The following is a 20,791-nucleotide window of genomic DNA, read 5'->3' as shown; positions in this document are numbered from 1 at the left end:
ACATTTTCCATCACAAACTCAGTGATGGAGTTTCTAAGCGTACTCAGTCAGATGGCTAGCCATACACGTAGTCTTAAACCGACATGGTAAGCATACACTCACTAGATATATAGCAAGCTGTTCAAAGTGGTCTCATTCTTCACAAATTAGAAACCACTGTCAGTGAAAAACAGTGGCTTATATGCTACATTTTCTTCTATTAACATTTTCTTCTTTAGATTACTCTCTGTGGAAACTATACTTTATACTAACAGTATTCCTGTGACAAAAAAATAAAACCAGAGCTATCAAAGAAATATTTAATACCACATGTGACAGAATCATATAGGGCAGCCTACCCAGTAATTTGCAACATTAATTGTGTTTATTATTTTGGAGGTCGTGAAACCACAGTCTGTACTGGCTGTTAAAATACTTTTATTGAATGGTCAGTACCAGTTTTGCATTAGAAGAAATGCATCTTCAGATGATCTGCACAAAAAATTAAAACACTACAGAATACAATGGCTTTTAAAAGAGGTGTGTAGACCTATTACAATAAACTGCTCTATATTAATGAAAGCTGAGTACTACAGCTTTTTAAAAATCGTGGCACAACATAATGTTAGCTTACAGGCAAGTTCCTTGCACATTGTCTAGATAAAATCGATAGCACACTAAAATCAGTTGTCCACGATTAAACTGACTCGGATCGTGCAGCACCTGTAACTGACGGGAAGAAAGATAAAGCTTTTTAAATTTCTGACTTCTGTATAATTATGGGAACTAACTAAAAACTCCACATTAATGTGGCTTAACTTCGACAGATAAGTGTAATAGAGCTGAAGACAGCATAGAAGTGTGCATGGCGCCAGTATTAACTGTATTGCTGAGCAGTTCTTCAAGAAGAAATTTTTGCCATCATACACTTCTCAACATTTACTGTACAACGAAAATTAACTTGACCATGTACATTACAACAAACGTTGAATACTGTTTAATCGTGAGTCTATTTCTACAATAGGGTCATACACATGTGTCACAAAAATAGATATCATATGCTTTCTTCCTGTCAGGCTAAAGTTCTAAAGCACAACTGAAATGTGATTGGCACCATATTTTTCCCTTCATTAGCCATCAGCCATTTTAGTATACTTACTAATTTGTTTAGTACATGTAGATAACTGAGGGATCAAAACGAGGAAAAGTGCTCGATTTTTACCGCTATTAAAATACAATCATATTAGAATCGAGCACAGCGTTCTGGATCATCTCTTCGTCTGCCTTTGCAGCCAGGCATGTACAGCAACCATTCATATGATGTCAGTTTCCAGCCCAAAACGTCAATGCAGACAGGCGTTTTACCGGTACAAGACACTCCCTTGGCAGAGCCTGTGTCTAGAGTCTGGGGTGAAACAGCAGTTCCGGAGCTGATCTCACACAAGAAGAGAAGAAGCTGCACAAGGCAGCCATTGGAAAATACATTATGTTCATTGGGCAGCAGTCTGACACCAAATCGTCCACATGTTCTATTGTGTATCTATCTGGTGTGTAGTTTTTGTTGTCATTTTGTGAAATTTATGAGGTATTATAAAAGTGTCAAGATTTTCACCTTCTTGAACTGGGGCAATACGATCAGAAATATAATAACTCAGGAAAATAATTCACATTTTTAGAGCGTGGAAGAAGCCCTATGATTATAACAAGAACCTCAGGAAAAAGACATCACAGACATATCCAGGAAAATTAAGTGATGTCACTCCACAAGTAAAAATACAGAAGTTTTATAAATATTTGTGTAATCTACATGGAGAACAGTTCAACCATGAGCACAATTAATTACTGTGCCATGAAAGAAATTAACATGCATCAGAAAACAGTTGATGGAAATGAAATGTCCACTGTCTGATATTCCACTTCTTTCGAAGAAATGCTATTATGATCACATCTCATTGAAACATACTGTGTCGATTGCATTAGAGGAGACTGAATTTGGATCTTTCCAGGAATTCAGTGACTGGAAGAAGCAAATCGAGAGAAACCCGTTGTCAGTCTCTGTCAAAAAATATGGCTCATATCATATTTTGGACAATGTCACTCGACATTTCTTTGCACAACACCATTCATGACAATACGTATCTAAAAGTAAGGCCATACACCACATGAAAATCCAAGGAACTAACAAAATGAGAGATGTCTGTCCTTCCAGCATCGAGATAACCAAAGCTGGAGATGATAACTGCAAAGTATATTATGTGCTTACTCATGTGGAACATAAAAATGTTATCAGACAGTTATATTTGACAGAAGAAGGAAATACATTAGCTGTTGATATCACAAACAGAATTCCATTCCATGTGATACTCGACAAAATAAGAGACACTTTATTTGATTCCAATCTACAGAATCCATCTATTGACAAAAAAAGATTTATACAGAATTGAGCAGTGTAATAATTTACGTTGTGTCACGAGACGTAAAGACGATGACACCAGTGTAGAAGCATAGATAAACGAAATTATTGCCAGCGATAACACATGTGTGTTGTTCTACAGAGTACAAGGTTCAAGCAGGCGACATTATCCACTCCTGATAAGGAAAGACTTTGTCCTCATCATTATGAACAATTCTCAACTTGAAATTCTGAAGAAGTATGGCGCTGACTGCATGTGCATCGATGGAAAACATGAAACTAATGGTTATGATTTTTAGTTAATTAAACATCTTGTACTTGATGGCATGAGACAAGCTTTTCCTCGTGCTTTACTTATTTCAAATTTGTGACCGTATTTGCACCGATGGAGCTCACAGGACTAATGGTAATGATTTTGAGTGAATTACACTTCTTGTGCTTGACGACTTGAGACAAGGTTTTCCTAGTGCTTTTCTTCTTTGATGAAGAGGTGCTATCATTATTTTGGTGGAAATAAAGAGTAAAGTAGGAAAATATGTCCTCTGTCGTTTATGTCAGTTTTAGTGGAGCCATTTTGAAATGCTACACTTTCACAGGGATAAGAACCAGTGAAAAGACAGTACTGTTCATGGCAAACTGACAACGCACAGAGAGAAAATATATGTATTAAAAATAAAACGAAAAACAAGTTGAAACTTACAAGCTAGCGAGGAGTTTGATGCAAGAAGTAGAAGTTATAATAACTGAGCAATGTTTCCTTTAGCACTGGAGCGACTGATTTCAGATTCTTTATTCGAAAAACAGCACACACACACACACACACACACACACACACACACACACACATACACACCCACATACACACACGTTTCAAAAAAAACTTCACTATAAGTCTATTCACACATCAATTAGCTTCATCAGAGAGAAACTATTTGACTGGCTCATTATCCTGAGAAAGGAAAAACTCATAGACAAAACCAGGATACTGACAGAAAGTACAACTTAATTGTAAAGGTCGTTTGTGAACATATAGCTGAAGAAGGAAATGGCTAGCTCGTACTATCTACTTCCAAGATGAATATCGCCTTCTTTGTTCAGGACAATTCCCACAACTGCAGCTGCAAACTGATTTGTATTTCATGTAAAGAAGCCTGCAGTCATCAGAACACCTGCTCATGCATAGATTCCAGTATTGGATAGAACCTGTGTAAGCATATTCACTCTGTCTGCCTACATAAAATAAGCCAGCAATCCAACTCAGCAAACGTCAATAACTTTCATACAGGTAATGGTGGCATTCATTAAGATGAATCATTATGTGTAATATGAAGGCGGATCAATAACTGAGAAAGAAACCAACTGGTCAAACCCAGAAGGAAAAGACTATTCATTAAAACTTAAATCAACTGAAGACGAAAATGAAGAAAAAATTTGCTGATCTGATTGATACAATATCTTCTGCAAAGCTACTGTAGGTTTCAGAAAGACAGATGTCAAGCACGAAAGCTCATTAGCTGCAGTCGACTCTAACAAAGATCATCAAAGAATTGATCCTTGCAATGCTACATCATGAAGGGAACAAAGTATTCCGCCTCAGAGACAACTGTTTTCTACAAAAAAGAGAAGAAAAATAGCGCACCATAAGCATTTCGAGAAACCACGTCTAGCCAAGGAACAAAGCATTATGTTTCTCTACTACAGGACGGGCAAAAGATATTGACCTTTACACAGTGAAAATTTATCTTAGATAATTTTTTTTGTACCATTTCTTAGTGTTTTGCAGTTCACATTTTACAATGTCAGATGTCAACCCCAAATTTTACATTTGCTGCTTGTGGACACCAGTGCAAATCACCAGAGAATTGGTCCTTGCAGTGTTACCTGATGAAGGAAACAAAATATACATCATCAGAGACTGCTGTTCTCTACAAAGAAGAGGAGAAAAATAATGCACCGTAAGTATTTCGAGAAACCAGGTATCGCTGAGAAACAAGACATTACTGTTTCTCTGTTACAAGACAGATTACAGGTATTGGCTTTTAAACAGCGCGTTTTATCTTATGCAATTTTTATGCATTGTTTCTTAGTGTTTTGCGATTCACATCGTAATTATGCCGTTGCTACTGATCTTCTGTCAGTAACATAAAAATGAATATCATCCCTTAATAAATTTGAATAACTTGAATTAATGCAATGTCATACCCTCTTCCTCAAAAGTTTTATTTTCTGCTATACTCATGATTAAAACAGTAAAAAGTGGCCTTACATGCTTCGGGTGCGATTCTTGGTACAGATGCTGTCATCAGCAAAGAATGGATATGTAATACAGCAAGTAAAAAGTTACCTTTTCGCAGTTTCATCTAATTTCAGTGTGTTTATGAACTTCAAATGATATTTCAGTGCAGTAGTAGGTTGTAAAGAGCAGGCCGCCTTCATATTGCACACAGCGTAAATGTTACTGATATTTATGTGTGTCATCAGCAAAGAATGAATATATAATACTGTAAGTAAAAGATTTCGTTTTCACAGTTTCGTCTAATTTCAGTGTATTTATATGTACTTCCAATGATATTACAATGAAGTGGTAGGTTGTAAAGACCAGGCTCCCTTCATGTTGTGTGTCACAGAAATGTCACCGACATTTATATGTCCCATCAAAGCTTGGCTTGCTTTGTAGAAGCTTGATTCGCTTTGTAAGTATGGAGCTGCAGTTGCACCCCTGACTCTAGACTTACGTGTTTGACACACTGCCGTTGCTGTTTCTGTTTATATCTCAATAGAGCACCACTGAGTTTTGCCTATCAGTGTTTGTCTCTGTGAATGTTTGTATGAGTGTTTGTCTGTAATCTGCTACTCTCTAAATTGTCTGGTTAGTGTGGAGATTGGTCTTTTATCTTTAAGTGTCAGGATAGTGTAACTAAGTGATGAATGAGATCGGTAGAAGAGGAAGTCTTCTCTTAAAGGTTATTTTGAAGCACGCGAGGATCAATGGTTCGCTTAAAAGGTCCATAAAGTCCAATTCACATTTGCCATCGCTTCATGTACAAATATTCCACAATGCATGAAGATGGTAGTGTTCTCACGGGCCGCCAACGGGTCGTCAAGCCATTTCACATCACATCATGTCATCGTCAAGGTTTATCTGGAAGAAAGCTAACAACGGAAGTACATCTATTTTCGTCATGATCACTCATTATATAGTAGTGGATATTGTGCTTCAGCTTTTTCTTAATATTTATTTTATTATTTTGCTTTGTTTTAGCGGCAAATTGCAAATGTTCCATGACGACCTGGATTTTTTTATCCAGTGAGCATCCTTCCGTAAGTGAGGTGAGGTTTTACAATAACAGACAAGGCTAACACCTACACTGTGTGTAAATAAGGACAAGAGTTGAGGAAGCAATTTTCATTAAATAATATTTTAAAATGAAAAAGTCAGCTGTAATGCCAAAGAAAAGAAACTTGTTTAAGACTTCATTCATTACGCTAGAAAAAAATGATAAAGTATGAGGTAAATAGGGTCAATTTATTCTTTTATAGATACTGTTTGCTGTTTTTGTGGAAGTACAGTTTCGCTGGAAAATAAATGTCGACATTTTGAAATTTTGTTTTGTTTCTATGCACTTCATTACACAAAACTGATCAAGAACTTATGATATGAAGTTTTTGTGGACATTAATAAACTTTATCATTATTAGTTTCTCAATTCTGATGCTGTTATCGACATTTTGCATCACGAATGGAGTCTCATAAACTTCTATTCACCGCTTGGTATTCGTCTTCAGCAGATCGACCTGAATACACTCATGGCGACATCTGTTAATGGAGGCGTTAATAAAGGTGGTTGTGACACACCGTCATGGTGATGTGACTTGATGTTGTGTGACTGGTGACGGTCTGTTGACATCTAGTGTGAATTGGCCTTACTATGTGTGTTGACACCATTGAGCTCATTACCACTGACACAGACCCCTTCGACACAAATTTATATACAAAATCATTGACTTGTGACCTAGTATGATATCAATAACTTTCGTAACACACAAACCAACATCCAAGGTTCAATCAACAGAGCGTTAAGGTCACTTGCTAGAGAATCTGCTTCAAAAATTCGAATTTTTTCCGTCTTAATTCAATCTTTAGAATTTTGTGAACAAAATGGTAGTTAATTGAATCGATTCAGGCATCGGGAACATAATTAAAAACAAATTTAAATATATGTTGGTATACGGCAACTACCGTTTTTCCGCTGCGGTCGGATGTCAAATGGCGTCATTATATTTTGCCACTTTGAAAAGATACACTGCGTAATCGTTTTTTGAGTTGGCAGCCCTGTTAGCACACATACTTTCCGATGCCCCTTTGTTTTCCTTTATATATCTATGGTTTTCGAGGGTTGTTTGTGTTCAAAGATCTGTTCGTTGTTGAGCTGTTGGTGCTGTGTCATTCCCAGAAGTAGTTATGCCTCCAAAAAAGCATTTTGGACCGGGAAAACGTAAGTTTTATGGTAAGTGGTTTATTTCGTTCGGAAATAGAGATTATGTAATTACATGCACAAACCAACTGAATGTTATGTCGACTCCGCCAAGTGCCTCAAGACAGAACCTAAAATATTTGAGTACCCAGAGTGACATTTCTATAAAATATGATCAAAACACTGTAACAGAATGTGTTTCCGTAATTGCTGAATTGAATGTGTGGCAACACTTCGACATTCTTTGCCACGTGAGTTTAGCGCGATCGTATCGCTGACGTATCAGAGCATAATCTGCCGCTGTTGCATAGTAACTTAGAGTTGTTTATGTTTAACTTATTGTTTTCGAGTGTGAAAGTAATAAAAGTTGTTCTGAACAACTGTGTACCATTCTATAGTTCGGGCATACTAGAAAGTCGCTACAGTGGTGACCCCGCAAAGAAGACGCAACAGCACACACACCAAGTCGGAATAATGACTACACCGACATCAGTAGCGGAAAACAATTTCGAGGAGGAACAAAGTACGTCGCCTGATGCAAGCTCTTCTACAGGAGAACATAAGAGTATGCCAATAGGTCAAGGGAATGTCAAACTCCCTGCTTTCTGGACAACGAGGCCACAGCTGTGGTTCACAGAGGCGGAATGTATATTTCAACAACGCAAGGTAGCCTGTGATACTGATACGTTCAACATTCTGGTTTCACGTCTAGACTTGGAAGTGATAGAAGAAGTGGAAGATACCTTGTCACAATGCAGTTACGCAGCATTAAAAGAGGCTCTAATACAACACTACACTTTACCGACAGAACTATGTCTTCACAAAATCTTCACTGAACAATATGTGGAAGACAAGCTTCCGTCGAAAGTCCTCAGGTCATTATGCACATTGGCGGGCCCAGTTTTGCTGCCAAAACAATCTTTACAGGTATTGTGACTACATAAATTGCCAGTCAACATCCACGCCATCATCGCCGCACAAACAATTGTACCATTAACGACATTAGCAAAGAAGGTAGACACCATAGAAAATAATTTAAGAGAATCTTCTGCTTCTGCAATGGTCAATACAAACCACAATAGAAGCACAGGAGTATAAAGCAACACAGAGTCAGACACTGTGGATTCCGGTTCAGGCATTACTTGCTCTCATCACCAGCACACATCGCAAGAATCCGCCATGGAACAGTTGGTAGCACAAGTGGCAAAACTTAACGTCCAAATCGCCAAGCACCAACAACATTTACAAAGCCGACGCTGGAGAAAGACGCAGGAATAACATTCCTCAGAGCCAGATAGAACATTGGTGCTGGTATCACAAACGCTTCCGCGATTATGCTCGTCAATGTACCCAACCCTGCAGCTTCCCAAACTTCGGAGACGGACGTTAATGGGAGCGAATGGTCGTCATCAGTATTTTAGGCACCCGGAGACAGGAGGAAAACGGAACGGTGCTAAGAAAACGATATCTATAGTTAGCAAATCGGACAGGCTATTCATCCAATGCCTTACATCTGGAGAGAAGTTTCTGACTGATACAGGTTCAGAGGTTAATGGGTATCCTAGAAGAAACAGTGACATCCAAAGAACTACGTCACATCACGTGCTCACTGCCGCCAACAACTCTGCAATCACCACCTATGGTGAGAAACGATTGGCGCTACGTCTCGAACCTGAATTCAAACTGGTATGGACTTTCATAATAGCAGATGTACCGGACCCTTTTATTGGTGCAGATTTCTTGTGCAAATTTCACCTTATGCCAGATCTTGTCAACCGACGATTGGTTCCGATATGCAAGGAGAAGACATTGGCTCCCCTCACTTCCGCATCGGGGCAAATGCAGTGCGAAGTGCCCGGTCATTCTAACACTTCCTCCGTGCCAGAACGAGTCGTTACGAATTCGTGCTCACAACAATGCGGGACGCACATGTGTGAGCCACGCAAGAAGAAGTTTCTCAAATGCAACGATTCGTTTGTTGTAGGCAATATAACATCAAAGGAGGACGCATCTTTTCGCAGCATGCTTCAACACTTCTCAGCAATCTCTCGCCCGGCGAACGCCACCAGGAAGTGTTTTCACAAGACACAGCATCACATCTGTACGAAGCCCGGCCAACCAGTTGCATTCCGTCCAAGACGTCTGTCTCCAGAGAAACTACTTGCGGCGCAAGCGGAGTTTGATTGACTTTTGGCGATAGGTATAGTAACTAGGTCAGACAGTGTGTGGGCTTCACCCATCCATGTGGTTCATAAAAAAGATAATTCTTCGAGTATATGTGGTGATTATAGGGCACACAATTCTCGAACAATTTCTGATCGGTATCCTGTTCCCAATGTGATGGATTTCAATTATAATATCGGCAATGCTACCATCTTCAGTGTGATAGACTGTGCGAAAGCGTACTTACAAATTCGAATGGCACCAGAAGATGTTCAAAAAACTGCAGTGATCACACCGTTTGGCCTGTTTGAATGCAACTTTATGTCATTTGGTCTTAGAAACGCGGTCCAAACTTGGCAGCGGTTTATGCATGAAGTGCTACGAGAGCTGCCATTCGTTTTTTGCTACATGGACGATGTTTTAGTTTTCTCCTCGTCGACGGAAGAACACAAAGAGCATCTGCAACTGCTTTTACAGCGTTTTGAACGCTTTGGCTTCTTAGTTAATGAGGCAAAGTGTGCATTGGGCAAACAGGCAGTCAAATTTCTCGGATATGTGGTCTCAGCAGCAGGTCTGTGATCGCTGCCTGCACGTGTGGAGGCAGTTCAACGGATGTCCCTCCAATAAGGACTTCGCCGATTCCTTGGCTTGCTCAACTACTACCGCCGCCATTTACCTCAACTAGCGACAGCCCAAGAACCACTCACGGCTCTACTCACAGGAAAAAAATACTACAGGAGACCGTGTAATACCATGGACATCAGAGGCTGAATCAGCGTTCCATAGATTAAAGGAACATGTGTCACAAGCGACCTTGCTGGCTCACCCAAGAGTACATTCGTCCTTGGCGATTATGGTCGATGCAAGGCAGACAGCAGTAGGAGCGGTACTGCAACAGGAACTTAGTGGTGAATGGCAGCCACTCGCCTTGTTTTCAAAAACCTTGGACCAAAGGCAGCAAAAGTGAGCGCTATCGACCGCGAACTGTTAGCCACGTACCTTGCAGTAAAGCACTTCCGTTCATCGATAGAGGGGCAAAATTTAACAATTTTTCACAGACCATAAACCGCTAGTGGCCATCGTCGAGCATGACACAGATCCTTCTTCACTATGGCAATGTAGACAGATAGAATACATCACGCAGTTCACATCGGATGCACGTCACATAGCGGGGAGGAACAACCTGGTAGCAGACTGCTTATCACGCAACTGTGCTAGTTTGAACGCCGTACAATGGTCAGATATAGCAACAGCACAACAACGTGATCCTTTCCTGTGCCGTCTCCTACAGGGCCAGTCAACAGCATTACAGCATAAATGCATTTCGATTCCGAATGCGCCAGAAGGAATTTAGTGTGATGTGAAGAAAGGAATACAAAGACCTTACATACCAGAAGAACACCGCCGAGAGATCTTCAAGACCTTACACGATCTTTCTCACCCTGGAATCCGAGGAACAGCAAGACTAGTATCCGCCAAAGTAGGGTGCCAGGGATACAGAAAAACTGCCGCGACTGGGCACGCGCATGCTTAACGTGTCAGCGCAATAAAATCGGCAGTCACGTTTTTGCACCAGTAGCTCAGTTTCCAATACCGTCAGAAAGGTTTATGCACATTCATGTCGACGTTGTGGAACCACTTACACATGCTGGAGGCCACCAGTATTTACTTACGGCCATCGACCGTTTTACTAGATGGCCAGAGGCCTACATTATTAGAGACATCTCAGCTGAGTCAGTAGCAAAAGAATTGATATGCTCCTGGTTCTCTCGGTTCAGTGTACGACACGACAGTACCACTGATTGGGGTAGACAGTTGTGGTTATGCAGCTGCAACCATTTTCGTACAACTAGTTATCATCCAGCTAGCAACGGGATGGTGGAACGGTTTCACCGCACTCTCAAAACTGGTCGAAGGTGTGGTACGTCTGACTGGCCTGAAGCACTGCCTCTGGTCCTCCTCGGATTACAAACAATCATGAAAGAAGATTTACAGTGCTCGTCCGCAATTAGTTTATGGCGAAGAGTTGAGAGTCCCAGTGGAATTAATCCCGCCACAATCCTCTCGATTGGTCACTTCAGAGCTTTACACGCAGTTTGTACAACAACTTAGCAGCAGAATCCGAAAACTCCAACCTACCAACCCTGTCAGGCATGGGGAATGAAAGGTGTTTGTGCATAAATACTTGTGGCCATCCTCCGCAGCAGGCATATAAATACTTGTTTTGTAAATAAAACTGCCTTTTCCTGTTGCCAGCAGGAAAAGGCAGTTTTAATTACAAAACAAGTATCTCATGTGTGGCCCAGAGACGATACAGTGCTCCACCACTCGTTTCTGCATACTGTGGTCCCTACCGAGTAATAGAGAGAGGTGAACACTGGTTCAGAATCGAGAAGAACGGCAATCAAGAAACAGTGTCCACTGAGCGCCTGAAATCCGCTTGCATCGACGCGGACACTCCAAGCACTCAACCCATGGTGTCAAGTTCACCCAACGAGGTGATGCCAGAGAACATGGACGAAAACCCAGAAACACACACAGAGGAACAGAAAGAACACTATCTGGTTCCAACAGTGGTTACAAGAGCAGGTAGACAAGGGAAGTGTAAAATCCCTGACATACCGGGAGCACATGGTTAAAAAAAAAAAAAAAAAAAAAAAAAAAAAAAAACGGGGGGCTGATGTGGCAACACTTTGACATTCTTTGCCACGTGAGTTTAGCGTAATCGTATGGCTGACGTATCAGAGCATAATCTTTGCCGCTGTTGGCATAGTGACTTAGAGTTGTTTATGTTTATCGTTGTGTTTTCGAGTGTGAAAGTAATAAAAGGTATTCTGAACAATTGCGTATTATTCTATAGTTCGGTCATACTAGAAAGTCGCTACAAGTGTTTTATGTTCGCTTGTAAAGACTGATGCTGTGTATGCGCTTTGTGGAAAAGGTGGTATTAAAATCATCGAAGATTTTGAAGGCAGGAAAGGTGTGGCTAGCAAGTTACAAGTGTTTTGTGATTTCAGTGGGGTAACTAAAACTGGGTATTGTTCTGGATTGTGCAAGGGAAGAGTTTATAGCTCAAATATCAGACTTGCATATGGACTGAGGTGTATTGGGAAGGGTAGAAAGGCAACTCAAACATTTTATGCTATCATGAATTTGACCCCACCTACAAGATTTGAGAAGTACACACAGTTACTTCTTGAAATTCTTGGTCAAGTGAGTGCTTTCTCAATGAAGAAAGCAGTAGAAGAAACTGTATTACGCAATGAAGGTGACACTGATATAGCTGCAGCCTTTGATGGGATATGGCAAAAGCATGGTCACCTATCGTTGAATGGTGTTGTCACCGCAACATCCCTGACATAGAATGTATGAAAAAGTACTGCCATGGTTGCAAAGGAAATAACCAGGATCATGTTTGTGTTCAGAATTTTTCTGGGTACAGTGGTGGAATGGAATCAGAGGGAGTTCTCAGAATATTTCAAAGGTCAGAAGAGAATTATGGTGTACGATATGTAAAGTACCTTGGAGACGGAGACTCCAAAAGGTTTGCAAATGTGTTGGAAAATCTGTCTTATGGAAGAACTGTAAAAATTGAAAAGTTAAGAGCGTGTTGGTCATGTCCAAAAGAGGATGGGCACACATTTATGTAAGCTAATAAAAGATATGAAGGGGAAGAAGCTCAGTGATGGCAAACCAATTGGTGGTCAGGGTGGTATTACTAAGGAAGAGGTGGACAAACTCCAGCTCTGTTATGGTTTTGACATAAGAAGGAATCAAGACAATATTGAGGCCATGAAGAAAACAATATGGGCTACCTTATTCCATAAAGCTTCTACATGGTTAATCTATGTCTAACCTATAATTAGATTTAAGGAGCCCAATGATAAAGTAACAATGCTCCATCTTATAGGAATGTCCAGTGCTTTTGTTACCTTTATTTCAATTTTCTCCTTCTACCAGGAACAGGAGATTATTCACATAATTTGGTATTCATATTTTTTCTATTTTTTAAAATATTTTTTCTTCTAGAGATATATGTTAGTCACCATCATTTCATGTCTGCCCTCTCTAACTTCCACACACAAAATGCACAATTAGTTATGGGAAATAGCAGTGCCTCTACTGACAACTTTCTTATAGATTCATTGAGATTACAAAGTCATAATGTAATTCCCATAGCTAATATTCTCTCAGATGACTTTTAACATCAGGGAGCATCGTATAAATCCCAAGAATTTAGAAAATGCTAGGGCAAGAAATGAAAATGGAGTTGATGAGCTCTAGAAGTATTTGCAAAATATAGACTGGAAACTTGTATGTAACAACCTGAGAGTCAATGAAAAAACAGGCTTTCGACAATGTAGCTATAGGCAGCTTTGAATATTTTTCTCATACAAAATTAACATCTGGAAAAAGATTAAATTCACATAATCTCCTGATTAGAAAAGGAAGCAGTACACAATGCAGAACTAAGGCAAGGCTACATTTAGCATCATGGATCTACAATGATGACAAGAGTTCAATCACATTACAGACTAGTGCAAAATTCTAAGCAAAGACACCTTACAGTGCTTTCGTCCCACACTGTGACATGTACTTAAAGTGTGTTTTGATAGGAATGGTGCCATTTAGTATGAAAATAGAATATGGCTGACATTATCAAGTACTCCTTTGTACTAATAATTGAATTACACTTGTGTGTAGGTTGACTGGATTTAGTACATGGCTGTGTAAAACTCAGTGGCTTCTCAGACACGGCGTGGCCAGGCACTGAGGCAGCAGGAAGCACAGCATAGAGTTGGGTGGCGGCCAGGAGCTCAAAAGCCATTTCTGTGGCGGAATGCAACCTCAGGGAATCTCTAGGGACAGGTAGGAGCATTGCTATTTTGAGTGAACGGTCGCCAACATGGGTGTCGCAGAAGGTACTAAGGTCCACGAGGATACAGTCGTAGTGAAATGCAAGGGCTGGAGCCATTCAATGACTGCCAGTGGTCGGTTCTTTCCGAGCTGGAGATACTGCAATTTTTTTAAACAATGTGGAAGCAGCCTGGAATGTGTTGGGTAGCATGATGGCGCCACCAGCTGTTAGCACACAAGCAAATCCGCCAGCCCGTTTCCCGCGATCCCGGCGGGGTCAGGGATTTTCTGTGCCTCGTGATGACTGGGTGTTGTGTGCTGTCCTTAGGTTAGTTAGGTTTAAGTAGTTCTAAGTTCTAGGGGACTGATGACCATAGATGTTAAGTCCCATAGTCCTCAGAGCAATTTTTTGTTTCCCGCGATTTGAACCTGGACGTTTCCGATTGGCGTATTTGTATGAATAGATGGGAGAAGGAATTTCATCTAAAACGTTCCACAGGACAAACCAAACTTGAGTTTGTGGTTGGCCAGAGCCTTTTAGAGTGAGGAGGGTAGTAAAACAAGTAGGAGGTACTAAGATTATAATTCGCATGCACTGACTTAGGGGAGAGGTAACCAGATGTGAGCTGGAGAGACAGCAGTTTTAGAATGAGGACTTCTCTTTGAGCCCCCAAACTGTGAGGACTTCTCTCTGAATACCAAATTGGGAAGACTTCTGTCAGAGCTCCCTAGTTTCGACGGAACATCTATTGCAGGTGTTTGATAGTGTACTGAAGTTTGCTGTTCGCTTAAGACGATTCTGAACTTTGCCTCTTTGGCTGAGAGTTCTCGTCTTGCATCGGCAAACAGTTATCTGGGAAGCTCTGTTCTGTTACGCAATAGCGTTTAAGTCGTTCCTAGATTCCACCTTTGGCTGGGAGCTCTCATCTTACGTTTGTTGTTGGCTGTGAAGCAATTTAGACAGAGTTCGGACTTAGAAGATTCTGTACAGTAGTCTCCTGCCTGAAGGTTTAGGCTTCAGTGTACTGAAAACATTGCAGGGCAGCAGCCTTGTTTGCAGTGCATGATACTTCGAGAGTCGTCACTCACTCTGCTTGCAAGCTGTTTGAGATGGAGAAATAGCCACCAGCTCTGGCATTCATGGCAGGTAGTGTACATTTCTGGGATCACTTGTAAAAATTTCTTGACTGAGGTTTCCAGTCAATCAATTGGAGTAGATTCTTCTAGTTTTCAGTATGGAAACCAAATCAGTCATTCCACATAGAGATTCTCAGAATGCGTTATTCACAACTGTGCAGAATTAGGCAGAAGACAGCCAATATCAGTTTATTGTAGTTTTTATATTTTTGTGTTTCTTTTGGACATCTCGTAACTTGTTTAGAGTTCATGTTGATTGAATGGGTTTATTTTCAAATAAATTGCGCAGTCAAGACTAGAACATGTCCTTTCAGTAGAAGTACAGTTTATCCTTCATCATCTGATTTGCTAGTATTTTTTATGCTTACTAAATAACATTAACAGGAAGTAGGTGATTGTATCAGCAGGGCACGAAACTGAGTATTTGATTATCCTCACATTGATAGGAACAATCCGCAGGATAATTTCATGTTGCAAGGTACTCATGTTGTGGAACAGTTAATGTTTTATAATCAAAATATCCACGGGTGTACTGCCGATCTATAGTGTCCAACGGGCACAATATTTCGGCGATCATACATGTCGCCATCATCTACATCTACATCTACATCCATACTCCGCAAGCCACCTGACGGTGTGTGGCGGAGGGTACCCTGAGTACCTCTATCGGTTCTCCCTTCTATTCCACTCTCGTATTGTTCGTGGAAAGAAGGATTGTCGGTATGCCTCTGTGTGGGCTCTAATCTCTCTGATTTTATCCTCATGGTCTCTTCGCGAGATATACGTAGGAGGGAGCAATATACTGCTTGACTCTTCGGTGAAGGTATGTTCTCGAAACTTTAACAAAAACCCGTACCGAGCTACTGAGTGTCTCTCCTGCAGAGTCTTCCACTGGAGTTTATCTATCATCTCCGTAACGCTTTCGCGATTACTAAATGATCCTGTAACGAAACGCGCTGCTCTCCGTTGGATCTTCTCTATCTCTTCTATCAACCCTATCTGGTGCGGATCCCAGACTGCTGAGCACTATTCAAGCAGTGGGCGAACAAGCGTACTGTAACCTACTTCCTTTGTTTTCGGATTGCATTTCCTTAGGATTCTTCCAATGAATCTCAGTCTGGCATCTACTTTACCGACGATCAACTTTATATGATCATTCCATTTTAAATCACTCTTATGCGTACTCCCAGATAATTTATGGAATTAACTGCTTCCAGTTGCAGACCTGCTATTTTGTAGCTAAATGATAAGGGATCTATCTTTCTATGTATTCGCAGCACATTACACTTGTCTACATTGAGATTCAATTGCCATTCACTGCACCACGCGTCAATTCGCTGCAGATCCTCCAGCATTTCAGTACAATTTTCCATTGTTACAACCTATCGATACACCACAGCACCATCTGCAAAAAGCCTCAGTGAACTTCCGATGTCATCCACAAGGTCATTTATGTATATTGTGAATAGCAACGGTCCTATGACACTCCCCTGCGGCACACCTGAAATCACTCTTACTTCGGAAGACTTCTCTCCATTGAGAATAACATGCTGCGTTCTGTTATCTAGGAACCCTTCAATCCAATCACACAAATGGTCTGATAGTCCATATGCTCTTACTTTATTCATTAAACGACTGTGGGGAACTGTATCGAACGCCTTGCAGAAAGCAAGAAACACGGCATCTACCTGTGAACCCATGTCTATAGCCCTCTGAGTCTTGTGGACGAATAGCGCGAGCTGGGTTTCACACGACCGTCTTTTTCGAAACCCATGCTGATTCCTACAGAGTAGATTTCTAGTCTCCAGAAAAGTCATTATACTTGAACTTAGTACGTGTTCCAAAATTCTACAACTGATCGACATTAGAGATATAGGTCTATAGTTCTTCACATCTGTTCGACGTCCCTTCTTGAAAACTGGGATGACATGTGCCCTTTTCCAATCCTTTAGAACGCTACGCTCTTCTAGAGACCTACGGTACACCGCTGCAAGAAGGGGGGCAAGTTCCTTCGCGTACTCTGTGTAAAATCGAACTGGTATCCCATTAGGTCCAGCGGCTTTTCCTCTTTTGAGCGTTTTTAATTGTTTCTCTATCCCTCTGTCGTCTATTTCGATATCTAAAATTTTGTCATCTGTACGACAATCTAGAGAAGGAACTACAGTGCAGTCTTCCTCTGTGAAACAGCTTTGGAAAAAGACATTTAGTATTTCGGCCTTTAGTCTGTCATCCTCTGTTTCAGTACCATTTTGGTCACAGAGTGTCTGGACATTTTGTTTTGATCCACCTACCGCTTTGACATCAGACCAAAATGTCTTAGGATTTTCTGCCAAGTCAGTACATAGAACTTTACTTTCGAATTCATTGAACGCCTCTCGCATGGCCCTCCTCACACTACATTTCGCTTCGCGTAATTTTTGTTTGTCTGCAAGGCTTTGGCTATGTTTATGTTTGCTGTGAAGTTCCCTTTGCTTCCGCAGCAGTTTTCTAACTCGGTTGTTGTACCACGGTGGCTCTTTTCCATCTCTTACGATCTTGCTTGGCACATACTCATCTAACGCATATTGTACGATGGTTTTGAACTTTGTCCACTCATCCTCAACACTATCTGTACTTGAGACAAAACTTTTGTGTTGAGCCGTCAGGTACTCTGTAATCTGCTTTTTGTCACTTTTGCTAAACAGAAAAATCTTCCTACCTTTTTTAATATTTCTATTTACGGCTGAAATCATCGATGCCGTAACCGCTTTATGATCGCTGATTCCCTGTTCTGTGTTAACTGTTTCAAATAGTTCGGGTCTGTTTGTCACCAGAAGGTCTAATATGTTATCGCCACGAGTCGGTTCTCTATTTAACTGCTCAAGGTAGTTTTCAGATAAAGCGCTTAAAAAAATATCACTGGATTCCTTGTCGCTGCCACCCGTTATGAACGTTTGAGTCTCCCAGTCTATATCCGGCAAATTAAAATCTCCACCCAGAACTATAACGTGGTGGGGAAATCTACTCGAAACATTTTCCAAATTATCCTTCAGGTGCTCAGTCACAACACCTGCTGAGCCAGGGGGCCTATAGAGACATCATCAGGTGAACTTACGGACAGAGCTCCTGTGAACGTGCCGGCACGAAGATCCGTACGCTATGGCTGCTCAGAGGGAACTGGGTTCGATCGCGGCGGTGGCCGATTTAAATACCCTCCGCCCGCGGCGGGCTCCCTCCGCCGTCCGCGCCCCGCTCCCGCGACGCGGTCGCGCGGTGGAACAGATTGCGACAGCGTCTGAGATGACGTCGGAGTGATGGCTCTGTCCGCCGTGGTCGTCACAACTATACGTTTGCTCGATTTACTCTTGATTAACCCAATCGCTGGTTCCCAAGCCTTGCTAAGATTATAGCCACAGTCACGGTTTATGAGGTCGTCATTGGTGCGAATTTCGATGGCCTCTCTAACAACGCTGTCCCAGTATCTCGACGTCTGTACCAGAATCCTCGTGGGTTCATACTCCATAGCATGATTTTCGGACAAACAATGTTCAGCGACCACCGACTTGCTCGGATACATCAGTCGAGTGTGCCTCTGGTGTTCACGGCATCGATCCTCGACGGTACGCATTGTCTGACCAATATACGACTTGCCACATTGACACGGAATCTGGTACACGCCGGCCTTCCTCAGACCGAGGTCATCTTTGGCGCTCCCCACCAGTGCACGAGTTTTATTTGGAGGACAAAACACAGTTCCGACCCGGTCTTTCTTCAGAATGCGGACGATTTTCCCCGAGAGTGTGCCTGTATATGGAATAAACGCAGTGCCTACATCCTCCCTCGTGATTTCATCCATCTCCACAGGTTGTGCTGTAGTGGTTGGGAGGAGAGCACGTTGAATCTGCCACTTTGAGTACCCATTTTTTCGAAATACAGTTCTCAGATGTTCCAATTCCTGGGGTAGACTCTCTGCGTCAGAGATAGTGCGCGCTCTATGTACTAGAGTTTTAAGTAGGTGGCAGCCGTCTGCGTGCAAATACAGATCAGTGTGCGTTGTCTTCCGATACACCCCATGACCTAGGGTGCCATCAGCCCTTCTCTTGACCAAGACGTCAAGGAAAGGTAATTTACCCTCCGTTTCAGTCTCCATAGTGAATTTGATGTTGGGTTCAAAATGGTTCAAATGGCTCTGAGCACTATGGGACTCAACTGCTGAGGTCATTAGTCCCCTAGAACTTAGAACTAGTTAAACCTAACTAACCTAAGGACATCACAAACATCCATGCCCGAGGCAGGATTCGAACCTGCGATCGTAGCGGTCTTGCGGTTCCAGACTGCAGCGCCTTTAACCGCACGGCCACTTCGGCCGGCTTGATGTTGGGGTGTATGGAGTTTAGATGTGTAAGGAAGTCAAGGAGTTTATCCATACCATGTGGCCAGATGACGAACGTGTCGTCCACGTAACGGAAAAAGCAAGTAGGTTTCCATTCGGATGACGACAGGGCTTCCTCCTCGAAGTTCTCCATGTACAAATTCGCTACCACCGGTGAGAGTGGGCTACCCATGGCGACTCCCTCCGTTTGTTCGTAGTATTCTCCATTAAACAGAAAATACGTGGAAGTCAATACATGCCTAAAAAGTTGTGTGGTCTTCTCGTCAAACTTCTGACTAATCAATTCTAGTGACTCTCGCAGGGGTACCCTCGTAAACAAGGAAACGACGTCAAAACTCACCATGATATCTGACTCATCCAACCTGAAGCTATCAAGGCGTTTAACAAAATCCACGGAATTACGGATGTGATGAGGGCATTTACCCACATAAGGACTTAATATTCCCGTCAGGTATTTCGCCAACAAATATGTAGGTGCCCTGATGTTGCTGACAATGGGGCGTAATGGTACCCCCTCTTTGTGAACCTTCGGGAGTCCATATAGTATAGGCGGTACCGGACCTTGGAGTAACAATTTCTTAGCGTCACCCTCCGGTAAATCTGCGTCCTTGAGAAGCGACCTCATCTTGTTCTCCACCTTCTTTGTAGGGTCAACGCTGATCTTCCGGTAGGAATCGTCATTTAGCAGGCTCTGCATCTTATCAGTGAAGTCCTTATGGGAGACAACAACTGTAGCATTGCCTTTGTCAGCCGGTAAGACAACAATTTCAGAGCGCTCCCTCAGATCACGAATGGCCGCCCTCTCTTTACTGCTGATATTTGACTTCATTTTTGGATTTCGTCAACGCACGACAAATTTCACGACGTATTTCCTCAGCTGATTCTGGCGGAAGTCTAGCTTCAACCTGTTCAACAGCACTAACAATTTCTGCGACCAGAGTGAAATTGGGGGTGGGAGCGAAGTTGAGTCCTTTCTGCAAAACCGAGACCGCGTCATCACTCAACACCATGCCACTCAAATTGATGACAGTCTTGCACGGAACCTGCAGAGATGGTTTGTCAAGGAGACGTGAGAACTTAGCTGTTTGACGTCCCGTTGCGTTCTTATGGGCGGAATCAGCTGCAACCCAGGTGACAACATCAATACAATCCCAGGAAAAAAAGTGAAATTACTAGCCAGTTGCAAATGTAGTTTGAGTAATTCCTGTTGGAGCGTTGTCCAAGATGGCCGCCGAGTAAGTGACGCCAGAAACCATTTCCAGAAAGTTAAGTGATTTAGACAGGAATATAATTTAGTTTAACGCTGACAACAAATTAAATACGTGCATTAGTGTATCGTTTAGTCTTGCCGTTAAAGGTTTGACTTTTATTTGCGTATTTTTTCAGAAAACACGAA

This window comes from Schistocerca serialis, chromosome 6 (genome assembly GCF_023864345.2).
Source record: "Schistocerca serialis cubense isolate TAMUIC-IGC-003099 chromosome 6, iqSchSeri2.2, whole genome shotgun sequence".
Lineage (NCBI taxonomy): Eukaryota > Metazoa > Arthropoda > Insecta > Orthoptera > Acrididae > Schistocerca > Schistocerca serialis.
This window is presented reverse-complemented; position numbering follows the sequence as displayed.